The sequence below is a fragment of the Tachypleus tridentatus genome, chromosome 8, assembly GCF_004210375.1.
Source record: "Tachypleus tridentatus isolate NWPU-2018 chromosome 8, ASM421037v1, whole genome shotgun sequence".
Taxonomy (NCBI): Eukaryota; Metazoa; Arthropoda; class Merostomata; order Xiphosura; family Limulidae; genus Tachypleus; species Tachypleus tridentatus.
This window is the reverse complement of record NC_134832.1, coordinates 136195183-136207045: the sequence shown is the minus strand read 5'-3', so window position 1 is coordinate 136207045 and position 11863 is coordinate 136195183. Positions and strand designations below refer to the sequence as shown.

The 11863-nt window shown below is 35.6% G+C and overlaps 1 protein-coding gene across 2 annotated transcripts in view; it reads left to right on the top strand.

Annotated features, from left to right (window-relative positions):
• The first annotated feature begins 5437 nt into the window (after positions 1–5437).
• Positions 5438–11863, top strand: part of LOC143223582 (uncharacterized) — a 61619-nt gene continuing 55193 nt past the window's right edge. For both annotated transcript variants that reach the window (XM_076451709.1, XM_076451710.1), the window contains exon 1: positions 5438–5611. The gene's annotated coding sequence lies outside the window, so the exon portion shown is untranslated. The remainder of the gene's footprint in view (positions 5612–11863) is intronic.

Below are 11863 nucleotides of genomic sequence, written 5' to 3'. Positions count from 1 at the left end.
ATAAAGTTGTGTATTCTATAGATCAGCGATTTATCTCAGCTGTAAGTTCAATCCTCAACAACTACTTATTTTGTCTAAGCGTACACACAAGGTAGAGATTTGCTTCATATTTCTGCTTCTCAGATTATTGGCTTCACTTAACAGTGGCTCTCAACAACGTTTTTATATATGTGAACAAACTTATTCATATAGTGAAATAATCAGGTAGATAGATTGATAGGAATTTGAATAATTTGCATAATAAAAACTACAGAACTTGTAGCCCTATATTACAACAATTAAACTGTGCAGTACCCACATTTTACACTGTGTAATTTGTTTAAACAATATAATAGTTTTAATTTATATTCAAGATTCCTATTGCTTTGATCCATAGGATGTATTACATGTAAAAGATATCCGAATTTAGCCATTACGATCTAATGATAAAATACCCCAAAAATCAAAATGAACTTGACGGGTAAGGTTTCAGAACACAAAACGTATGATACCTACCATGAAGCCATATGCTATGTTAACGTGAACTTGACGAGTAAGGTTTGGGAACACAAAACGTATGATACCTATAATAAAGCAGTGTAGTATGTTAAAGTGAACCTGGTGAGTAAGGTTTCAGTACATAGAATAGGTGATTCCTACTATATGTCCCCGCTGTTACAGCAGTAAGTCTACCGATTTACAGCGCTAAAATCAGGGGTTCGATTCCCCTCGGTGGACTCAGCAGATAACTCGCTGTGGCTTTGCTATAAGAAAACATACCCAATTACTACCACAAATACAGTGTCAGTGTACCTTTTAGAACATCACGTCTGTGATTGCTACCATAAAACCACACCATATGACAGACATAAAGATATAATATTTCGATAATTTAACTACAGTTGTAAAATTATAACTGATGTACAGTTGATCCTGACCAGCCTATAGTAGTTAAACTCATTGTATCGGTTTGGTTATTGTAAAGACATTGGCATTATCAGAAAAACATTACGAGTCAAGGTCGACACCAGAGTTTAGTCAGTAATGTGAAACCACAGGTACTATCTGAATTATTATGACCAGTGCATTGTAGTCATGAAGACAAAATCTTAACGAACGGTACAGCGTATGTTACTTGTAATATATTAAAATAGTTTGTTATATTTGATTACATGTAACTCATAATATGAAAAAATAAGTATGAACAACCATACCTGAGTTGTAAGATCTAAAAATAACTATAAGTGACTGTACGTGACTTGTAGTGTAGTGATAACTAGTTTTGGTTGGCTTGTAAGTGTTTTTATTTTCAAGTGACTTCTATCCGGTTAATTAGAAGTTTTCCTTGGATATATATATATATATATATATACGTATGTATCTGAGAAATATGTCGTGTAATTGATTCTTCATTTTAAAGAGACGAGTGCAACCTTTTTAATAATTGTTTTTATGAACCGACTAATGTGCAATGCCTTATTTTCAAGAATTTTGTTTGTTTGTTTTGAATTAAGCACAAAGCTATACAATGGGCTATCTGTGCTCTGCCCACCACGGGTATCGAAACCCGGTTTTTAGCGTTGTAAGTCCGCAGTCATACCGCTGAGCCACTAGGGGCTATTTTCAAGAAAAGCGACCTTTATCACTACGGGTTCATGAGTTAATAAGATCTTACCTATTTGAAAAAAAAAAGCTCATATGTTTCTTTTAGAATGAATAATAAATTATGCCACATGTTATTCATATATGTATATATATATATACATACAAATATGTCTTCAAGGATATAATTCTGAATTAATCAACCAGAATTCACTTGAAAATATAACATGTCTTCCAGTCAAAAATAGATCATCCTGAATCTTAGCTCAATTAACTTAATTGTTTTACATTCGTATAACAAGTTCACGAAGAGACGTCGATGTTAGTAGATTAAATTAATACTATCTTTAGACTCAATTATGCATATAAACTGTACTGGTCAAACATAAAATAGTGAAACGCGTAACGATTGGATTACAGAAATGACACGAAATTTTCTATTGGAATAATTGAGTCGCTTATAATGTACCCCTTTCTGTAAATATCTGTAATAGTATAAAATGAAAACTTGTTTCTCTTCACCTGCGAGTAGAAGAGTCATGTTAATGTAGGTTCTTTTTGAGGCATGTAATCAACTATCTTGTCTATATAAGCATCAAATGTTACTAATAAGGCTTCGGAAACACTTAATATTTTCCGTTGAGACAGCTATGATTAAAGAAGAGACTTTGGATATAGATTAACAACTGTCTTATTTTGCATCTCCGTTCACAAGAAAAAAAAAATGGTTCTCCGCTGCTCAGATGCCGCCATTTATATTTCCAGGTACGTTATTGAACGCCCCTCAGTGGCTCAGCGGTATGTCTGCGGAGTTACAACGCTCAAATCCGAGTTTCGATACCCGTGGTGGGCAGAGCAGAGATCACCTTTAGCCCCCCGCTGGTACAGCGGTATGTCTCCGGATTTACAACGCTAAAATCAGGGGTTCGATTCCCCTCGTTGGGCTGAGCAGATAGCCCTTTGTGGCTTTGCTATACGAAAAACACACACACACGTTATTGAACACCCACTTGGTTGATGTTTATTTAATTTCGAAACGGGAAAAAGAAGAAAAAAATACATTCAATGAAAAAAAAATTCTCCGAATTCTTCTAATCTTCGCCATGATTAAATACTCGACGAATTTTCCAGATTTGTACTTTTAAATAAACAATTGTTTAAAATATAATCCATGTTCAACGTTATACTTACGAAGAAAGGTTTCTAAACCTAACAGAAATAAGCCTAGTTTAAAAGATGTATTATTTTTCGTCATTTTATCGAAATTGATTCAGTCTTTTTTTTACTTTGCATACTTATGAAAGTGTCTCATGATTGTTCTGGTTAAGTACAGGTAGCCCGACAATGTCATGTGGTTAGGGCGCTCGACTCGTAATCTGAGGGACGCGGTTCGATCCCCGTCGCACCAAACACGCTCTCCATTTCAGCCGTGGGGGCGTTTTATGTGACGGTCAATCCCACTATTCGTCGGTAAACGAGTAGCCCAAGAGTTGGCGGTGAGAACTATGATTACTAGCTGCCTTCCCTGTAGTCATACGCTGCTAAATTAGGGATGGCTAACACAGATAGCCCTCGTGTACCTTTGCGGAAATAAAAAACAAATCAAGCTACATTCTTACATTCAGATAAAATGTTTTAGATTTAATAAAACACAGCTTATATTTTAAAGCTACCTACAAGCTCAAAATACTTGCAAAACATTGAGAGTACATGATGTAATTCCATTGTTCTAAAAGCTTTAACATTATTTAATCGTTATAACAATTATTTGAACAATGCCGACCCGAATAGCTCTGGTACTGAACAAATAGCCTCCTTGGTAGAGGCATATAAAGAATGAACAATTATTTCCGGTCTTAATGTGATTTGACATCAAACAGGACATTAACCTATAAATTATACTTCTCCGGTATAAATCACTCTACAATTTCAGTTTTGGTAGGATTCATATTTTCAGCATTACCTTATGATGACCTTTATCTAGGCATAAATTGAAAAGAAAAAGAATGGACGTTTTGGATGTGATGAAACAAAATTTCATATGTTACCTAACTTAACTGGTTTCGGTAGCACAGCTACTATCACCAAGACTTCATACTCACAACTCTAATGAAACTCTATACTTACAGCCCTGATGAAACATTGAACTCAGAACTATGATGAAACCCTATAGTCACAACTTGGATGGAACACCACAATCATAACCCTAATGAAACACTATACTTATACCCCTGATGAAACATTGTACTCAGAACTATGATGAAACCCTATAGTCACAACTCGGATGGAACACCACAATCATAACCCTAATGAAACACTATACTTATAGCTCTGATGAAACATTGTACTCAGAACTATGATGAAACCCTATAGTCACAACTCGGATGGAACACCACAATCATAACCCTAATGAAACACTATACTTATAGCTCTGATGAAACATTGTACTCAGAACTATGATGAAACCCTATAGTCACAACTCGGATGGAACACCACAATCATAACCCTAATGAAACACTATACTTATAGCTCTGATGAAACATTGTACTCAGAACTATGATGAAACCCTATAGTCACAACTCGGATGGAACACCACAATCATAACCCTAATGAAACACTATACTTATAGCTCTGATGAAACATTGTACTCAGAACTATGATGAAACCCTATTGTCACAACTCGGATGGAACACCACAATCATAACCCTAATGAAACACTATACTTATAGCTCTGATGAAACATTGTACTCAGAACTATGATGAAACCCTATACTCACAACTCGGATGGAACATGACAGTCACAACCCTAATGAAACACTATACTTACAGCTCTGATGAAACACTGTTTGCTCAGGCTCCTGCTGAGACGCTATATTTATAACCTTGGTGAAAAACAATAATCACAACTTTTATAAAACATTCTTCTCGCAGCCCTGACAAAACACTGATAAAATACTATAGCTACAATCCTGATGAAACATTTTATTCGCAGCTCTAATAAAACTCTATAGCCATAATCCTGGTCAAACCCTTTACTCAAAATTCTTTTCAAATACTGATCAGATTGAAATGAATTCTAAATAATGTCAGAATATATTTTTGTTAACAAAAATACGCTGAAAATATTCGTTTTCTTATAAACTCTTAAATTTACAAACATTGTTAGAACACAAGATGAAAATAATTGAAACTATAAATAAATAAAAATTTGTTTTAAAAAGTTTCTGCCCTTGGTTTTTGCCTAACAGTAAAGTTGGTCATAAAATCTAGCATTTAGCTTGTAAAGAATGTACAGCTGTTCTTGTTATTTTATTTCTTTTAAAATGTAATGACTGGTGATTTTATAAATTAAGTTCTGTCGTAGTGTATCTTGATGAAAAGTAGCTTATTTTCCAAGAAACCCGGTACACAATATTGGAAGGAGGCTGCAGTTAGTAGAGGATCTAGGAAACTGTATGATACAGAGCTCTCGCTCGTTTGTTTTCCCAAAGAGAATTTTTTTTTTCTCTTGTAACGAATAATGTAATTTACAACTGCATTTGGATGACTAAGAATTTTTTGATTTATACGGTATTTCAGTACCGTATTTGCTCTGTAAGATAGGTAGGCTTATTACAGTATCCAAGGTTAAGGTGTTAACAGGGTGTTGTTGTGTTGCTGTCCTTTACACCTTAAAGGGATAATTATCAATCCCCGACTACCAGGTAGGAAATTGTTTTGGCAACTGGTATCTTCCCTTTCCGATGTAATTTCCATAGCTTCAAGAAAAATCTACAACTGAGCAGGCGCCACCGAAAATTACCTTAGCGCGCGGTCGCGAGCGTCGATAACACGAGAGCAGACAGAGTTAAATAACGATAAAACCCAGCAGTACTTACAAGCCCCGCCCGTGAAGCAGCACGTGCTGAGCTTTACGCAAAGCTGAGATGAACCTGAAATACTGTCATGAATACGTTCCAAATGGGAAGACGTAAAGAGATGGGTACGCTTAACAAACTAACTTCTTTGGAAGAGTAAAACAAACCCTGTGGTAAGTTAACTTCTAATTATCTGGCACATAATACCTCTATAGTTAAAAACAGAAGTTAACAAATGTTGTTACTGCATCTTTGTTAATAACCGTCGTTAATAACTTGTTGCTGAAAATGTCTTTTAAAACTTAAAACAAATTGTGATTTTGAATATATTAAGTAAATAAAGTATTTAATGCCTTGTGTGTAGAAAACTTAAAAGTAAATTAATGAAGTAGATAATAAATATTAAACAGTGCTAGCCTAAATTAATCGATAAGTGTACAGAAATTATAACTACGGAAATATAACTGTTTCGATTTCATATTTTCAGTCAAAACAGTTTATCTAGTAGTGTATTGCTTTAGCCTTTACTGATCAAACATGTTCGCTCTTTCAGCCGTGGGGGTTATAATGTGACGGTTAATCCCACTATTCGTTGGTAAAAGAGTAGCCCAAGAATTAGAGGTGGGTGGTGATGATTAGCTGCCTTCCATGTAGTCTTACACAGCTAAATTAGGGACGGCTAGCGCAGATAGCACTCGTGTAACTTTGCATGAAATTCAAAACAAACAATACTGACGCCTAAAGTTTAACATCTGAGGAGATATTATGTGCTGATAGGTACTGATAGGAAACGTTTTATTTTTAAGGATTAAGTTTCCCTAGTAAAGATCGTTTCTTTTAATTATGATTCACATGCTCATCAAATGAATAATTTAAGCTGTAAATTTTATAACTGGGGAAACCAGAAATGAAAAACCTTTAATCCACTAAAATCAGTGAAACCAGAATTTTGCTAAAAAAATAATATAAAGATACACAACATATCCGCCCACCATGGCCGGGTGGGTTGAGGCGTTCGACTCGTAATCTGAGGCTCGCGGGTTCGAATTCCCGTCGCATCAAACATATTCGCCCTTTTAGCCGTGGGGGGCATTATAATGTCCCGGTTAATCCCCACTATTCGTTGGTAAAAGAGAAGCCCAAGAGTTGGCGGTGGGTGGTGATGACTAGCTGTCTTCCCTCTAGTCTTATACTGGTAAATTACGGACGGCTAGCATAGATAGCCCTCGAGTAGCTTTGTGCGAAATTAAAAAAACAAAACAAACACAACATATATTTGTACGTGATTTTTTCTTTAGTTTTTTAATTTTGTTTTTTTTAACTGTTTAAGGCAGTTTTCTGAGTGAGTAAAGTCCTTTTGTGACCTATATGGCAAGAACCTCCTAAAAGGCTTAGTGGAAAGTTGTTTTTAATTGGTCAGGGTTGAGATTCTGATCGAGTAAAATCTCTAAGGATTCATCTCTATTACCTGTGACGTAAATATAATTGGATAATATAATTCAACGACTAATATATTTTAGTTTTTTTGTCTCTCTACTGATAGAGTAAAAATTCACTGGTAGGTGACGAATGAAACCTTATAAAGGACAAGTTATTATGAAAGACTTAGCGAAGTTTAACCTAAAAACAAAATAAAATTGAGCAGTGAATTACAAAATATAATCCTTCGAAGACCCGCCTAATACAAGGATTAACTTGTGGTACGTTTTATATGAAGTACTGACTTCATTAAATTCTCTAGATGTAATGAAATGATCAGATTAAATAGGTTCGTTTACACTTTGTAAACCATTGAATGTTAATTATTTCTTACTATTTTCATGCGGCCAGTATTATAAACATACCATCTGTTATCGTAACAATATAACCAATGTTTTTCTGAACATATTTGGCCCGGCATGGCCAAGCGTGTTAAGGCGTGCGACTCGTAATCCGAGGGTCGCGGGTTCGCATCCCAGTCGCGCCAAACATGCTCGCCCTTTCAGCCGTGGGGGCGTTATGATGTGACGATCAATCCCACTATTCGTTGGTAAAAGAGTAGCCCAAGAGTTGGCGGTGGGTGGTGATGACTAGTTGCCTTCCCTCTAGTCTTACACTGCTAAATTAGGGACGGCTATCACAGATAGCCCTCGAGTAGCTTTGTGCGAAATTCCAAAAAAACAAACAAAACAAACAAACTGAACATATTTAGAACATTAACGCAACGCTAGACAAACACAACTTTGTGCGTAGGCGTCCTTAAATATAACTGATAGGCTAGAGTGAAAACTATAACTGTCTGGTTTTTAATTTCGCGCAAAGCTACACGGGAGCTATCTGCGCTAGCCATCCCTAATTTAGCAGTGTAAGAATAGAGGGAAGGCAGATAGTCATCACCATCCACCGCCAGCTGTTGGGCTACTCTTATACCAACGGATAGTGGGATTGACCGTCACATTATAACACCCCCACGCCTGAAAGGGCGAGCATGTTTGATGTGACGGGGATAGCTATAACTGATAAGCTAGAGCAAAAGTTATAACTGATAGAAGTGTGAAAGCTATAACTGATTGGCTAGAGTGAACGTTATAACTGATAGGCTGGAGTGAAACTAATAACTGATAGGCCAGAGTGAAAGATGGCTACTGCCTAACATTCATTGTCATCTTTGGACTACTTTTGTCTCACTGAGTTGTGGGATGTTGCCCTTACTATTATAGCGCACACACATTCCCAAAGTGCACAGCGTGTTTCTGTGAACTGTACAGCGAATCTTTGGATTTACAGTTTGAGAATGTTAACTACTAGACCATGCCTGTTGATTTTGCTTGATTTCTTTGTTTGCTCTAATATTCATTATATTGTTCATAGGTACATTACTATGACCAAATTACGCTTTGTAAAAATTACATTGACTATCTGGTATTATATGTATTTATATGTATACTTTGTATATGTTTTTTATGTTGTTGTTCTGAATTAATCACAAAGCTACACAATGGGCTATCTGTGCTCTGCCCACCACGGGTATCGAAACCCGGTTTTTAGCGTTATAAGTCCACAGACATGCGCTGAGCCACTGAGGGGGCCTTTTTTATGTTTATGTTACTTATGGCATTGCCATACGATTCAGTAGTATAATTATATCACTTATTTTTATGGTCATATATTATTCATTGGTATGTTTATATCCTCTATTTTCATAGTCATATATCATTATATCATTAATTAGTATGCTTATATTTTTTATTTTTAAAGTCATATATCATTATATCATTAATTAGTATGCTTATATCCTTTATTTTTAAAGTCACATATCATACATCGTTAAGTTTAAATACTTATTTATATCATTCACAGGCGTCTTTATGTCCTCACTTACTTTTTCGGCAACATACAACACATTGACGTGTGTGTATATATTTATATATATATTCTTTAATATGATATGACACATTCCTATGTTTATATAATGATTTGTTTTTCTCAGACTGTAAAAGTGCTTTTTGCGTGCGTTTTTCAGTAAAATATTCTCTCTCTTATTTATATTGTTTTAAACTAACTTTTACTTCGAGAAAAATATGTTTCCAGACACCTTTCTTTTCTGACACCTTGCTTATTTCTACCTGTCACTATAAGGATCGATGCTTATTGTAGTCTTGCTTGTAGCATTTCTCCAACGGCTTTATATGAATCCAATAATTTACGGTTGGAATAGTGCGCGAGACGGAAAATGATTTTATAATACTTTGCTGTTCAGTCAGCCCTGATGGTCAAATACGTTCAAACTGTCACTTTGATACTACCGACGACAATCAGAAGGTTATTCTGAATGTGTTTTGATCTTATAATTCGCTTCCGGGAGTGAGATTCGGGTGCTGTAACCAGACTGAGGAGAATGATAAGATACGTAACTGAGGACCGCCTATTGGATCTCGCTGACAGACAATAATGACGTTCTAATCAGCACGCGCTCCTGAAAAAAAAAAGCGAACACTAAATAGATGTGCAGACTGTGTGATTCTTATATGTTGCGATACTTTCATGGACGAAAGTGTTATCGACCAGTGTATGCAGAAGGCAAATAAATATTACTGCCATGCGAAGCGCAAACATAGATTGTTAATTAACTTTGTTTTCACATGCACACGCGAGTGAGGTTTTCGTAGAAAAGTTTACTAAGGCTAAATACTAAACCACCAGGAGGAATACAATCTTCTGTATAAGTACAGTCACGTACCCTTTGATTAACTACGCCACCTGGAGTAACCAACATTTATCTATGACATGCTAGTTAAAATAGTATTAATTACGGGTTGCTGTGTGTTTTGAAACCGACACAAGTGTGTTCGCTCCATATTTTGTAGATAATGCAGAGTGACATTTGGAAATGTTTAAAAATATCGTCGAATAAGTACAAAAAACAAAACAAAAACGTGAACTGTATCATGTCCAAACGGAAAAAAAACACGTGAAAACAAAATCTGTACTGATTCTGACTCGATTTGTTACAAAACAAGTTTCAAAAACATGAAGAAAAAATCTCAGATTAGCACCGCTGTACCAACATACCATGAAATTTCCTGTATTTTGATCGTAACAACACAGCACTTGAGAACATCTTGCAGTATCTTTACAGATGACTTGTGATTAAATTTTAGGGTAGGTATTGTTTTTCTGTAAATCGAGTTTCGATATCTGCTGTGAGAAGAGCATAAATAGCACATTTTGTAGTTTTGCGCAGAAAAACAAACTGAAAACAAATCATTAAATTTTTGTAGATGGCATTTTAAAAAATGTGTTCCAAAATACGGCTAAATACTTCATTGTATAGTTTTTTTTAAGAACTGGCGTGACTGGGCGGTAAAGGATCCTCAATTCGCACTCTGTGGGTTGCGGTTTCGAATCCCCGTTTCACCAAAAATGCTCGTCCTTCCAACCATTGAAACACCTTCCATCATTCGTTGGTAAAAGAGTAGCCCAAGAGTTGGCGATGGGTGTTGATGACTAGCTGCCTTCCTTCTAGTCTTTCACTAGGGACAGCTAGCGCAAATAGCCCTCGTGTAACTATGCGCAGAGTTCATAACAAACGAAACATTTTCCTAAAGATTTGTCGTCTGAGATAAACCATCTGCTGCTGAATAGTTTCCTTTTGGTGTTTAGGGTATAATTTCAAATTCTTGTCTTGAAGAAAGTACAAAGAAACAAGCATAACAACAACAAAAAATGAATGTGTTAAATTCAATGATCGTCAATCCACGTTTTTTCGCCTCTCATAATCCTTCTGTAAACGTGTAAATATCTTATAATGTTCACAAACATTTACCTCTACTGAGGTTCAAACATAATACGTCTTTTCTTACCATGAACATTATTCCATGTACTACGGCTCAGCAGAGCTTAACGGTTTATAACGCAAACATTTGAGATTCGATCCATACAATTATTCCAGTTCATTTTGCATCTTTTTACTTAAAGAAAAACACTTTTTTTTTTTTTTGGTATTCGAAGTTCTTTGTTGTTAAGCGTAAAGCTTCTCCACAGGTATGGTGTCCCGAATTTTAGCGTCATAAGTCCTCAGATTTACCGATGAACCACCAGGAGGCTATTTAAAGTTGTAATTGGAAGTATTGAAAAATGTTAAGTTCTCTGGCAATGATTAAAATACATTAAGAACATGTTTCCATTTCACACTTTTATCCTTCAAGAGTATATCAAGTTAAAATAAGAAACTAGAACAATAGTTTATAATATTTTAGATACAAAGTGATGCCTTTACTAAAGCGTGCTAAGTTGTATTACTTTAAACCTGAATTGGTTTTGTTTTTTAGTTTGTTTTAAATTTCGCGCAAAGCTACACGAGGGTTATCTGCGTTAGGCATTCAGAGGGAAGGTAGCAAGCTAGTCATCACCACCCACCGCTAAATCTCGGGCTACTCTTTTACCAACGAATAGTGGGATTAATCGTAACATAATAACGCCCTCACGGCTTGAAAGTGAGAGCATGTTTGGTGGGACGAGGATTCGAACCTGCAACTCTCAGATTACAAGTCGAGCGCCCTAACCCCCTGCCCATGCTGGGCCCCTGAATTGTTAATGTAATCTTTCAGTAACAGCAAGTTTCCTATATAAACCAAAAACAAAATAAAAAATAGGTAATTCCCATAGTTAATTTAAAATACTTTACATACATTCTTACATATAAATAATATAATTCATTTTTAATTAATTGAGTTACGTCGAAGTGAACGGTATTATCGGCCGTAAATCCATTAATATCTCACGAAGTTCGACCACGTTTTGAGATTTAGGCTACTCCAAAATTCCATATGAAAGCCCAACGATATAAAATCACCTTTTTGGTGAGTTATAATAACAATAATTTCAAATCATAGAACTAGATATCAGTGAAATGTGGACATGTTAACACGACCTTGGTTTTCTCA